The sequence below is a fragment of the Pygocentrus nattereri genome, chromosome 12, assembly GCF_015220715.1.
Source record: "Pygocentrus nattereri isolate fPygNat1 chromosome 12, fPygNat1.pri, whole genome shotgun sequence".
In the NCBI taxonomy this organism is placed as follows: domain Eukaryota; kingdom Metazoa; phylum Chordata; class Actinopteri; order Characiformes; family Serrasalmidae; genus Pygocentrus; species Pygocentrus nattereri.
Window position 1 is genome coordinate 27,122,694 of NC_051222.1, and position 12,416 is coordinate 27,135,109.

The window sequence follows — 12,416 nt, forward strand, 5'->3', positions numbered from 1 at the left end:
CGCTGATTAGTTAGCATTACCGCTACTGAGTGCGGATTGGTTAGTATTACTGTTACTGAGCGCTGATTTCTTAGTATTACCACTACTGAGTGCTGACTGGTTAGTGTTACTGCTACTGAGCGTTGATTGGTTAATATTACTGCTACCAAGAGTTTATTGGTTAGTATTACTGCTACAAAGAGCTGACTGGTTAGTATTACTGTTCCTGAGGACTGATTAGTTAGCATTACCGCTACTGAGTGCGGATTGTTTAGTATTACTGTTACTGAGCGCTGATTTCTTAGTATTACCACTACTGAGTGCTGACTGGTTAGTGTTACTGCTACTGAGCGTTGATTGGTTAATATTACTGCTACCAAGAGTTTATTGGTTAGTATTACTGCTACAAAGAGCTGACTGGTTAGTATTACTGTTCCTGAGGACTGATTAGTTAGCATTACTGCTACTGAGTGCTAACTGGTTAGTATTATTGCTACTAAGTGCCGATTGGTTATCATTACTCCTACTGTTTGCTGATAGGTTGGCATTACTGCTACTGAGTGCTGATTAGCATTACTGCTACTGAGCGCTGATTGATTAGCGTTAGTGCTGCAACTGGAGTTCAAAAGCGTTTAAAAATATAATGGCTGTTTTGAAACATTTTATGCTGTTCTGTGTTCAGAACATTTATGCATTTTTGTCTGTTAAAAATGTTCACAAACTATGTCTGAAATTGTGCCCTATACTTATATAGTGTGCTATTTTGGGGATTTGATCATTTGTTGTGGTGTCCAAAAATATAGCGCAGATGATTCAGTGCACTCAAACAATTGCACAATGCACTACAATAAGTAGTGTACAACTGATGTACCCTAGGGGATACCCATAATGCACTGCATTGTTTGGTTTGATAACTCATATGTAACTTCTCTGAGTAGGATTAGCGAGCCCAGCTACAATGGCAGCGTCTCCACGGACCTCAGAACTGCTTCAAATGTACGTCAGCACTTCCCATGTGTGCAGTCAGACTCAGCTGTTATAGTGGAATGGTGGAATCTTTTACATTAATCGTAACATAGTTTTAAATAATAAATGACAATATTTGTAATATTTATTGTTTCATCTAGCCAAAATGTTATATTTTACTGTTAGGGGCATCCCAAAATAAAACCTCTGCATTTTAAATTTTCTGTTGATGTGAATTAAGGCTAAAAGAAATCAGTATTTGCTGTCACAGCATTTATTCTCAATAAAGCAGTGTTCGGGGGTCACAGTGCTGGACCACCATGGTCTAACACAAATTAGTCATGTTCTTGCACACCTGACTCAGCTCATTATACTAATTACTAATTACTGAGCTCTTCATTATTGCAGCCGGGCCCAAGCACTGTGACTTGGAATAGCCAGGGCAAAGCAGCTAAGAGTGTCTAAATGACTTAAAAAGAACAAACTTCATGTAGTTCTTCATACTTTCAGCAGCTAAAAACACATTGTTTATGTCAGTGAAGTGATTTGTTTTCATCAGCAATACAAGTTGTAACTAGGCAAGCCAGCTTACATAGAAATGCAACCAAAATTTCAGATCATCAGATGTAAACATATTGTCTAAAGAATGTAAGCAAGGCCATTCAGAGAGATGAGATGTGAAATGTTCAATTCAAGAGAAACTTACTCAGTCCGATTTCTTTACAGTGGTGGTGATTGGAACCAGGGAGGTATTTCTCAAAAAAAGTCTTACTTAGCCAGATAACTTAAGCCCAAAGATGAAGATAGCCCAGTAAGAGTCTTGGCTTCATTTAGGGTTTAAGTTATCTGGCTAAACCAAGAAACCCTGCTTTGTAAAACACCAAGAGTCATAATGTCTGCAATGTAATGATATAGACATGTTTTGGAAACATAAGCTGCCATCCAGATGACGTCTTTTTCATGGAAGGCCTTGACTATTTCAGCAAGACAATGTCAAACCACATGTCATTGCACACAGTGTCCCAGCATTTTTGGAAATTGGATTTTACTGTCCAAAAAGACCAGTGAACCTGCACGTGTCTTCTCAGTTTTCATAACACTCCTGAAAACTCCTTATAACTTTAGCATGAACCGGAAGAGCTAAAGCACCATGTTTTTTGTGATGTCACAAAAACAGTTTCAGACTGTTACGACTGGGAAGTGAACAGTATGTTCTGAAACTTTGCACCAGCCTACAGCAAACACTTTTATTTCACAAAAAATGTAGACCATCTCTATGATAAGGGCCCTTTATGTTCAGTTTTGCTAACTAAAAGATGGTTAGCATTAGAAGATGCTCACATGAGAAGTACTGCAGTTTAGAGTATGGAAAATATGACCACAGAAATGATTATTAATACAACTACTAAATAAAGTAATGCATCAAAATTACTTTTAAATATGCACAATTTCTAAATCAATAAATCATTCGACATTTCAATTAAGTAAATTCAGTGCTTCACTTTTTTCAGTGAATATATGATCTGTTGCAATTTCTTCTGCCACTCATATCTACAATTTAAGGCCAAAAAATGTGTGCAAGCAGTGGAAAATCATACATTTGCCCCGTGGAATTGGCATCAGTGGCTGTTCTCATTAGCTATTCCCTGCTTTCACAGTTGTTCAACTTGGACAAGTTCAGGATGAGGTCACTTCATCCTCTGTCTCTTATTCATGCTCAGACGTTCTGACCGGATAGTGGATTGGCAGCCAGCAGGCAGAGTACATGTGCTTGTGTTTTTTGAGGTTTTGTGCTGGTTAATAGGGTAGGTGAGAGCCTCTCTACTAATGGCCATGAAGGAGATGGAGCTTGAACTCCAGAGCAGCCAGGGGCAATCTGTTCACGAACGATGAAGAGAAAGAAAGGTTGAGATTTCTCATCCCCAAAACGTGGAGCACATGAAAGGCGAAAATCACACGGAGCTAATCATCAAAGGATCTCCAGTGATGTTTTCATATTCACAACTTCAAAAAAGGACGTTGAATTAAATCCAGTTGATCACGACTGCACAATATGTCCAAACGTTTGCAGACACCTGCTCATCTAATGTTACTTCTGTAATCAAGACTATTAATAGGGAGTCCCCATCCCTTCTAGTTAGTCAATTCAGCGACTTTAAGGTTCACTCATTGCTGACACGTATGTTCATGATCAGCTAGAGGGTGCTGCTGGAATTTTTAAACACTGTCCACTCACTGTCCACTCTATTAGACACTCCTACTCCTACTCCAACACACACTAACACACCACCACCACGTCAGTGTCATTTCAGTGCTTAGAATGACCCACCATTCAAATAGTACCTGCTCTGTGAGGGTCCATGGGGGTCCTGACCACTGAGTAAAAGGGTAAAGTAACAAAGTATCAGAGTAACAGATGGACTACAGTCTGTAACTGTAGAACTACAAAGTGCAGCTATAGAGTAAGTGGAGCTCATAAAATGGACAATAAGCACAGAAACAAGGAGGTGGCCATTACTTTATGCCTGATTAGTGTACAGTGTAGCCTGTTTTTGGGGACAGCAGGGTAAATACTAAAGCTGCCTGGCTAAGTAGACATTTTACTTCAGTTTGGTTTGTCTATTTTCAGTCTGAAAGGGTAAAAAACATGTCTCTGGCATCCATCTTGTTCTGAAAAAAGACAGGATCACTGTTGTTTAACAGTGAGACAAGAGTTTCATTAATGCTAGCTCGGTTGTATTAATTAGCCTATAAATCAGTGCCTAGTAGTCAGGATCTGTTGACACCACAGTGATTCCCAGAGGTTTTATGATGCATTTGTGGAATGCATGCTGGATATTGTAGTGAAAGAACATAAGTGAACAAAAACATGAAAATGATATAAAGTTAGGAATTCTGTCACACTGGTGAGGCTGAGGGATACAGCGCTGTGCTACAGAATACTGGCAAATATTCGTGTTAACTCCAGTTTTAGGCCCACATTTCCCAAGGGCTGGGTTAAGTGTGGCATAGCAGCATTTAGCTACAGTCAAAGAGAGGAAGAACAGACACGAAAGCACCTTATTTTTCATGCAGCACACTCAGGACACAGTTGAAAGCTGTTGCTCTGTCCACATGGGGTTTCCCCTTCCTCATCCTGTTCCTTTCAGTGGGCTGGTGTTAGCTGAAGGACAGGAAAAAACATTTTAGCGTCATGCTGTATCACATTCTGTAACCTCTATAACTCGAAGCATGTTGTCATTGATCAGACGACGTATTTCCTAGTGTTGCTGTGACATTTAGCCCTTTAACTCGATGGGAGAAACTTTAATACTGTATGTAGCAGTGTAGAATTTTGTTTTGGGGGCTGCTTATAGGTTAAGGGGGCCAGCTAGTAAGCATTAAGGTTAGGAGACTAGCCAACATCATTATAGCTAAAATATTTTTGAATGATAAAAAACCTGTTGTTGTTTACCTTAGATTTTACTGGCTGACAGCGAGCTATAAGAACTGACATAATGCCACAGTCCTAACTTTTACAGCACTAGCAGTAGATGTCTAGGGTGAATAACTCTCATCACCTTTTCACACTGTTTTATTTACCACAGTCAGTTACTGCTACTACTCCTAACAGAAGCTAAGAACAGCTCAGCTAAGTTCTCACCATCAGTAGAAACAGAGGAGCAAACTAACACTGTGTATGAGTACTTGGTAAACCATTTGAGGTGCCAGTATTCGAATACTGAAATCACTGTTTGGTATTCACTGTGATTTATCATGGACCATAGAGAGTTCAGCACTTATTTTATGTTTTAACAGGACAATAAAACGTGGCAAGTTCACTCATATTTGCGGTTAAGTATATTATATTGCACTCTGCTACTACAAGTACCTTAATATGAGCCGGTTGCTAAGGACATTAGGGATATTGTTAGGGATGTGAGTGCAGCTGAGCATGGCAACCCATATAGCGAGCATATATCGGTTCACTAGCTTGATAAGGTCAGCACTCCATTGACTGTCTGCATCTGCTGGTTCACCCTCGGACCACCCAAATGACTGTTCTGCATATAAGTTTAAACAAGTTGTCAATCCCCTCAAACAGATTTTAAATGCAGAGAGACTTTTAGTTTGGAAAATAAACTAAGACAAACATTACAAGTAACTGAGAGAAAAAAATAATGTCTAGCCTGATATACAGGGTCAAAAGTCAGAGGACACTATTTTACTTTATTTTATTTTTTATGTATTTTTATATATATTTTATTTTTTTTTAATAAAAAATAAAATAAAATAAAACGTGTCCTCTGACTTTTGACTCACCCTGTATACTGATTTCATAGAAAATGTTGTTGCTGACACTGAACTAGATTAAAATTATTTACTAAACTAATTTGCAAAGTATACCTACAGACAGGACAGTGGGAAACTGGACTGGGAGTAGAAAATGAGCGATGATAAGTGGGATTTTGTCTAATACTCTATGAGCTGCCTGGAGAGCTCTGAGCACAACACCAGCGGACCTCCAGCTTTGCCATCAGTGGTCCAACAGTGGCCCAACAGTGGCTAGCTAGGCTAATGAACTTACTCTAGCTTATTTTAGCAACAGAGAGAAACAGTAATGATGTATTTCTCTGTTAAACTAACATGTCAGCAGATAAATAACTCTGTAAAAAGGCAAGAAGTCCCCTCACCATCCAGTGCTGTACCGGTTACCTCTGTTAGCTCATTAGTTCATGTCACTCACCCAGCATGGAAACCTAGTGATTTACCTCAGCTATTTTAAGTGACCAGTGCTTTCACCTAAAAAGGTCAGCCTATAGTCTGACATTATGGGAAATTCCACCATCCATCCATTTTCTAAGCCGCTTCTCCGTCAGGGTCGCGGGGGGGTGCTGGAGCCTATCCCAGCAGTCATCGGGCGGAAGGCAGGATACACCCTGGATGGGTCGCCAGTCCATCGCAGGGCAGACACACAGACACAGACAGTCACTCACACCTAGGGGCAATTTAGCATGTCCAATTGGCCTGACTGCATGTCTTTGGACTGTGGGAGGAAACCGGAGAACCCAGAGGAAACCCAAGCAGACACGGGGAGAACATGCAAACTCCACACAGAGAGGACCCCGGTCACCCGGCCAGGGAATCGAACCCAGGCCCTCCTCGCTGTGAGGCGACAGCGCTACCCACCACGCCACCGTGCCGCCTGGAAATTCCACCAATTTTTCAAAATTTTGGAATAATTCAGTCTTTCTTTCAGATGGTTTGATGTGAAATGGACCACTGTAATGAAACGTACTGACTCAGATTTCTTTACAGTGGAGGTGACAGGATGTCTACAACACAGATATAGACATTTTATTTACATTCAAAATATAAAGCATATATCTAGCATTTCACCTGGCCAATAAAGCTTGATTCTGATTCTGATTCTGTTGGAGTTCCCCTTTTTTGGCCAAAGTCTGTTTTTCTTGTTTTCCCCGCTCAAAAAGGCAGCACAGACCAGCATGAATTCCATCCATCTTCCAAGCCACTTCTCCGTCAGGGTTGCAGGAGCCTATCCCAGCAGTCATCGGGCAGAAGGCAGGATACACCCTGGACAGGTCGCCAGTCCATCGCAGGGCAGACAGACACAGACAGTCACTCACACCCAGGGGCAATTCAGTATGTCCAACTGGCCTGACTGCATGTCTTTGGACTGTGGGAGGAGAACCCACACAGACACGGGAAGAACATGCAAACTCTACACAGAGAGGACCCTGGTCACCCGGCCAGGGAATCGAACCCAGGCCCTCCTCGCTGTGAGGCGACAGTGCTACCCACCAAGTCACCGTGCCACCCAGCATGAATTCTATATTGGTCTAAACTGGTTTATGCTGGTTTGTGCTGCTCTAGTGCTGGTCTGGTGCTGGTTTAGCTGGTCATACTGGTTGACTACCATAGCAGCAAACAAAACACAGCATTAGCTGGTTTTGCTGGTGACCAGTCATGCTGATCTGTGCTGTTATTTTTCTGGCCAAAATGCAAGCATGGCAGGCAGCCATGTAAACATTGCTGTGGTGATAGCATCCACTGATTTTAAAAGATCTTTGTCAGCCCCTTTTATTGACCTATGGTGAAAAAAAGCACAAGGATGCAAAACCAAACATTTTACACGTTTTGTAATTCATTGGCATTATTGGTTTTATATAAAAGGATCAGAAATCTGGGAGAGGGGCTGGTTTTCATTGGATTTCCTAGCGGTATAGCTGTGAGAGTGCCTTAGAGGGCTTAGCCCTCCCCATAACTGCACCACTGGTATGTAGGCAGCAAAATCCTCAGTGTTAAAATAACACGTATAGTTTTGAATGAACTCTTATGTTGCCCATTTATGTCAAGCTAGACTTATATAAACACTGTAGGTGTTAATTCAACACTAGAGATTTACACCTACAGTCAAACTGGTCAAAACGGTCAGGATGTGGGAAGAGACAGCTGATTCTGCATCAGTGTTAAAGGACTCATGGAAATCCACATTTTGCTATGTGAGATAAAATATCGGCCACTTGAAGTGGATCATCAGTCAATATTAAACGTTCTCTGAAAAGGTTATAAAAAGTAGGTCATAAATGTGCATCAGTCCAGAGTGTCACATTATTCACATAACAAAAATGATTTTCCTGTAGTATTAAATGGCAGCCTAGTGTACCTTTTCTAATTTGAGTGGCTGTATTATCTATAAAAACTCAAAGATCAGATTGGATTGATTTTAAAACATATCATTCACTTCACAGTGCATTGTTTTTATGACGTCTGAACAACTTACATCTTATATAGAATATACATCTTATATAAGCGGAGCTCAGGAAATAAAATACAAGAAAAATGCAGGATGTGACCTGTTTAAAGAGTAACCTCTCTAATTATGTAGCTATTCTTTGTACAATATAGTTGACCAATCATCTTTATATGCATCACTGTATATTTAAAGTGCCAATATTGTATTTTTTTGAGTTTGTACTGTTTCAGGTACCAAAAACAGCCATACATTTTTCTATGCCCATTTTCCAACCTCTCTTTATCCCTTAGCATTAAGCAGAGTGCTTCTGTTACTGTGACTGATATATGTAAATGAGCCCTGTTCTGATTGGCTTTCCTTGAAGGGCGGTCTGTTGTTGGCTTTACTTGTCAGTCGTGTCGGTGATAGGGCTACTGCGGGCCTCTCTGTACAGATGAAAGAGAGAGAGGGAGAGAGTGACAGAAAGAGAGAGCCTTTCATCTTTGAGTGCAGCACTTCAGCTAACTGTGTGTAACGTGCACTGCCATGATGACAGACGCCCAGAATAAAATCAATGCTTCATTCTGGTTCACAGGACATCATGTACGACCTTTCTTGTTGACGCCTGTAGTCTAATTATTTTTTATTCAATCTCACCTTTCAACCGAAATGCCAATAGCATCTCCCGGTCAACTAGGGAGTGATTGGTCATCTGAAGGTTGTGTGCTGGCCATTTTCATTTGGCTTTATTGTCCTGTCAGTGAGCGACCTCCATCACATTAGTAAAGATCAGTGATGTACATTTGCTTCCGTGTCTCATTTAGCTTTTATTGCCTTGACTGATCTTTTCACAAGTGGTGAATTGGGAAAGCACACGTGTACTTGCTGTTCCATTCGACTGCTGACATCTAACCAACTCAGCAGCTGCTGCAGAACCAGAAGCCTGTGGCATAAACATGGGCAGTTGCTGAAGTTTCCTTCTGAGAATCAAGGCAAGGCATGCGTCTAAAAGCAGCTACAATGGGCTATCCAAATAAAGTGTTACTGTTCTGCTGTTTTATGCAACAGAAAAACATGAAAATGATTTTAGTAAGCATTGGAGTACACACACACACACAGGCTATATTCTTGTGTACAGTGATTAGTCCAATATTAGGGTATTTTGAATATGTGCTCATAATTCCTCAAACCAATCATTATTTCAAGTAATTTCACAATAATGGTTCAATGAATAGGCACATACAGGCTTAGACTGGACAGTTTTATTATTAAATGGGTTTCCATGGCAAAGCAGCTGCATACAAGCCTGGAGCCTGGACTCTGGAGCAGTGGAAATGTTCACTAGAGTGATGAATCATGCTTCACTATCTGGCAGTCTGTGGGAAGAATCTGGGTTTGGCAGACAGCCCTACCTACTGGAATACATAGCGGCAAATGTAATGTTTGGTGGAGGAGGGATAATGGTCTGTTCAGGGTTTAGGCTCAGCCCCTTGTTTGCAGTGAACGGTAATATTAATACTACAGCATACAATGATATTTCAGATAATTACATGCTTCCAACTAAAACTCTCTCTCTCTCCCTCTCTCTCTCTCTTTCTATATGCTTTCTCTATTTCTCTTTTTCTTTCTGTGCAAATTCTCTCTGCTCTCTCTCTCTCTCTCTCTCTCTCTCTCTCTCTCTCTCTCTCTCCATATATATATATATATATATATATATATATATATATATATATATATATATATATATATATATATATATATATGCAGAGAGTCACTTTTTATTTAGTAAGTAAGTGTCCTTACTAGGCATTTAATAGAGAATATGCTGAATACATGTGAATCACAGAGAGGGTGTAGTTAAAAAGCAGCGTTTGGGGGTTAGAGGACACTCAAGTGTACCTCTGGGACCTTTTTTTGTTGAGGGTTTAGTGCTTGTTGACCCCTTCTGTCTCACAGGAAGGGGTAATTTAGAAATATGGGATTATGTTTGGTCCGTTAGTGATGCTGGGGTTGGAGAAAGGCAGAGTGTTTTTTTCAGCTTATACCATTAACAGTGACTGTAGACTCTGCAAATAAATGCTCAAATACACACTGTATGGCAAATTTATAAACATCTATAAACATGGACAAAACTACAGTGTGTCACTAAGTACAGTAGTAGCCATCCTCAAGTTGTGAAGTTTGTCTGTAATTTTGTCCATGCTTATAGATAATAGTGTGCCATGAAGTCTCAGAAAACACATAAGTAAGTCTCTTTGGGATTACTGAACAACCTACTGCAGTTTGAGGCAAGTTAGAGATGATTTATGCACACAGCTTATATGATGTTAATTGTTAGCTACATCAGTCATGAGCTCCAGTGCAAAATTAAAGACAAGTTAAGAAACCAAACATGGTCTTGGCTGATGGGCTATTTGTTCAGAGTGGAAATAGTTTAAATTTGACATTTAACATTCCTCTATTATGATAAAAAAAATAGATGACCACTTCATATCACTGCAAGACTGTCTCTGTTGCTAAAAACCGCTGGACTTTAAGATGATATGTATCCATGTATAAAAGTATGGACCAGCTCTAATGTTTTTAATAGAGATCTTTATATACAGACTGAGACCAGTGTAGTCCCTGGCTATGATTAATGGGGCCCAGGTGTGTATCTGGTCTCTCTGAAACGGCATTACTCTCTCTCTCTCTCTCTCCCTCTCCCTCTCCCTCTCCCCCTCTCTCTCTCTCTCTCTCTCCCTCTCCCTCTCCCCCTCTCTCTCTCTCTCTCTCTCTGCATATCTCCAGGCTGATGCGTGTCTTCCTCTGCCTTTGCTCTTTGCCTAAGAAAGCCTCTGCCGGGGGACGTAAGAAGAGATATTGTCTCTGATTCGTGTGGACAGCACACTAGACCGCAGGACACGGCTCTCTGTGAGCCAATCCTGAGCCAGTGAGATAGAAACAGACAGACCAGGACCTCCATAAGGTCACAAGGAGATACTCCATTGGAAAAAAACCTGGTTTCCCATTTCACTTACAAAGTACTCAGCAAACAACAAATTTTCAAAATGACTCATACTTGCGCAGTTGTTAAACTCAGTGAACTAATTCTGCCGCAGTTATCTCTGTGATTTAACAGAATATCGCTTGCTTCTATGTCAGCACACAGGTTAACAGGTGATCTCTTTCTCACAGGCTGCATAAGCAGAGCGGTAGAGTGTCCCAAACATCACATTTAAGCAGCATGGTTTTCAAAGAATGGGTGAAAAGCCCATTTTGTCAAAAAAAAAAAACCTGAAAAAGCAATAAAAATCAATTAAAATTAAATTGAAAATGAATAAAAACTTTTAAAAAGGTTAAAACTTTCATTTTATGATCTTCTTCATACAAAATGCTAATTAAACATTTTGTGTCTTTATCGAAATTTCCTACCAAGCTTGCCCAGTCACAAGTCAGAAAGCTATCGAGGCTAAACACATGTACCATACTCTTTTATGAACCCTATTTTTATTGCACTCAGTAACTGATTTGAATGTTTGTCCATTTGGAAAAAGAATGCCTGTAGAAATTTCCTGCAGCCCAACCAGTGTATGTATGAATGACCAGGATCTGTGAACTGTAGCTGTCCCACTACCACATTGCTCATTTCACGCAGAGGGTAGTGTGTGTAAAACAAGCCTAAGACTGCACCAGAATTTCATGTTAACTTCAGTTTTTTTCTTTGCGTAATGATGCTGCCAGATCTTGCTTCAGCTTATGAGCTTCTATTATTTGTTAGCTACATTAGCCATGTAGCTCCAGTGCAAAGGTAAAAAAAAACCTTCAGAAATCAGACACATCTTGGCTGATCCACTTTGGTTTTGATAAGTAGCAATTTGTACAACGTTGATTTTTGGCCAAACCATTCCTTTAAAACAAGCCCTCACGCCGTGAGAAGGGTCAGAAAACAGGATGAGGGCATTGCTCTAGGCTTCGGTGTCTCACTCCCTCTTTATCCACTCAGCAGCAGGTGTTGGCTCAGCAGGACCTCGTAATCAGAAATTCATGGGAATGTGCACAAACTCATCTTGTATAAAATTCAAGGTTAGGAAAGCGGCAAGTTCAGGAGGTGTAGCTTTTATTACAACTTTGTTCCACATGATGTCCAACAAAGTCACTCTTACTTGTTAAAATTCCTCCCCCTCTCCATGAGAGGAGATTTGCTCTGTGGAAGGAGAGCCACTTCAGGCGAGGAGATGTTTGAAGCAGGTACTTTTTATTCAAGCAGGTGCAGGGGTGGGTACATGCAGGGAGTGACTCAACTAAGGCTACAGAGTAACCTTCTACAGCTCAAAGCCAATGTGGCAGTTAGCAGATGCCTATATCCCAAGTTGGGAAATAGATATCTGAGGACAATAGATCATTTTGTAGATGCAGATGCGTCAAAATGTGGATTCTGGATCAAAGACTATTTAGATCCAAAATAAGCTGCATTTTTAAAGCTACATGAAATAAGATCCTTTATTAAAATCGAAAGCTGAAAGTTTAAAAGTCAGAGTCATTGACTGAGTTCTTTTTGAATACTCTTTACAAGCTAGCGCTCATCAGATTCATCTGCTTGGGGAAGGGGTCTGAAGGACAAGCAAAATGCTATTCCGCACATTGTGTGTAATTACACATATCCACCAGAGAGGTCTCCAAATCCTCACAATTTATATAGTATAGCCTTATAAACTGCCTGGGTCACAAATTGTAGCAGTTCTCACTTAACTCA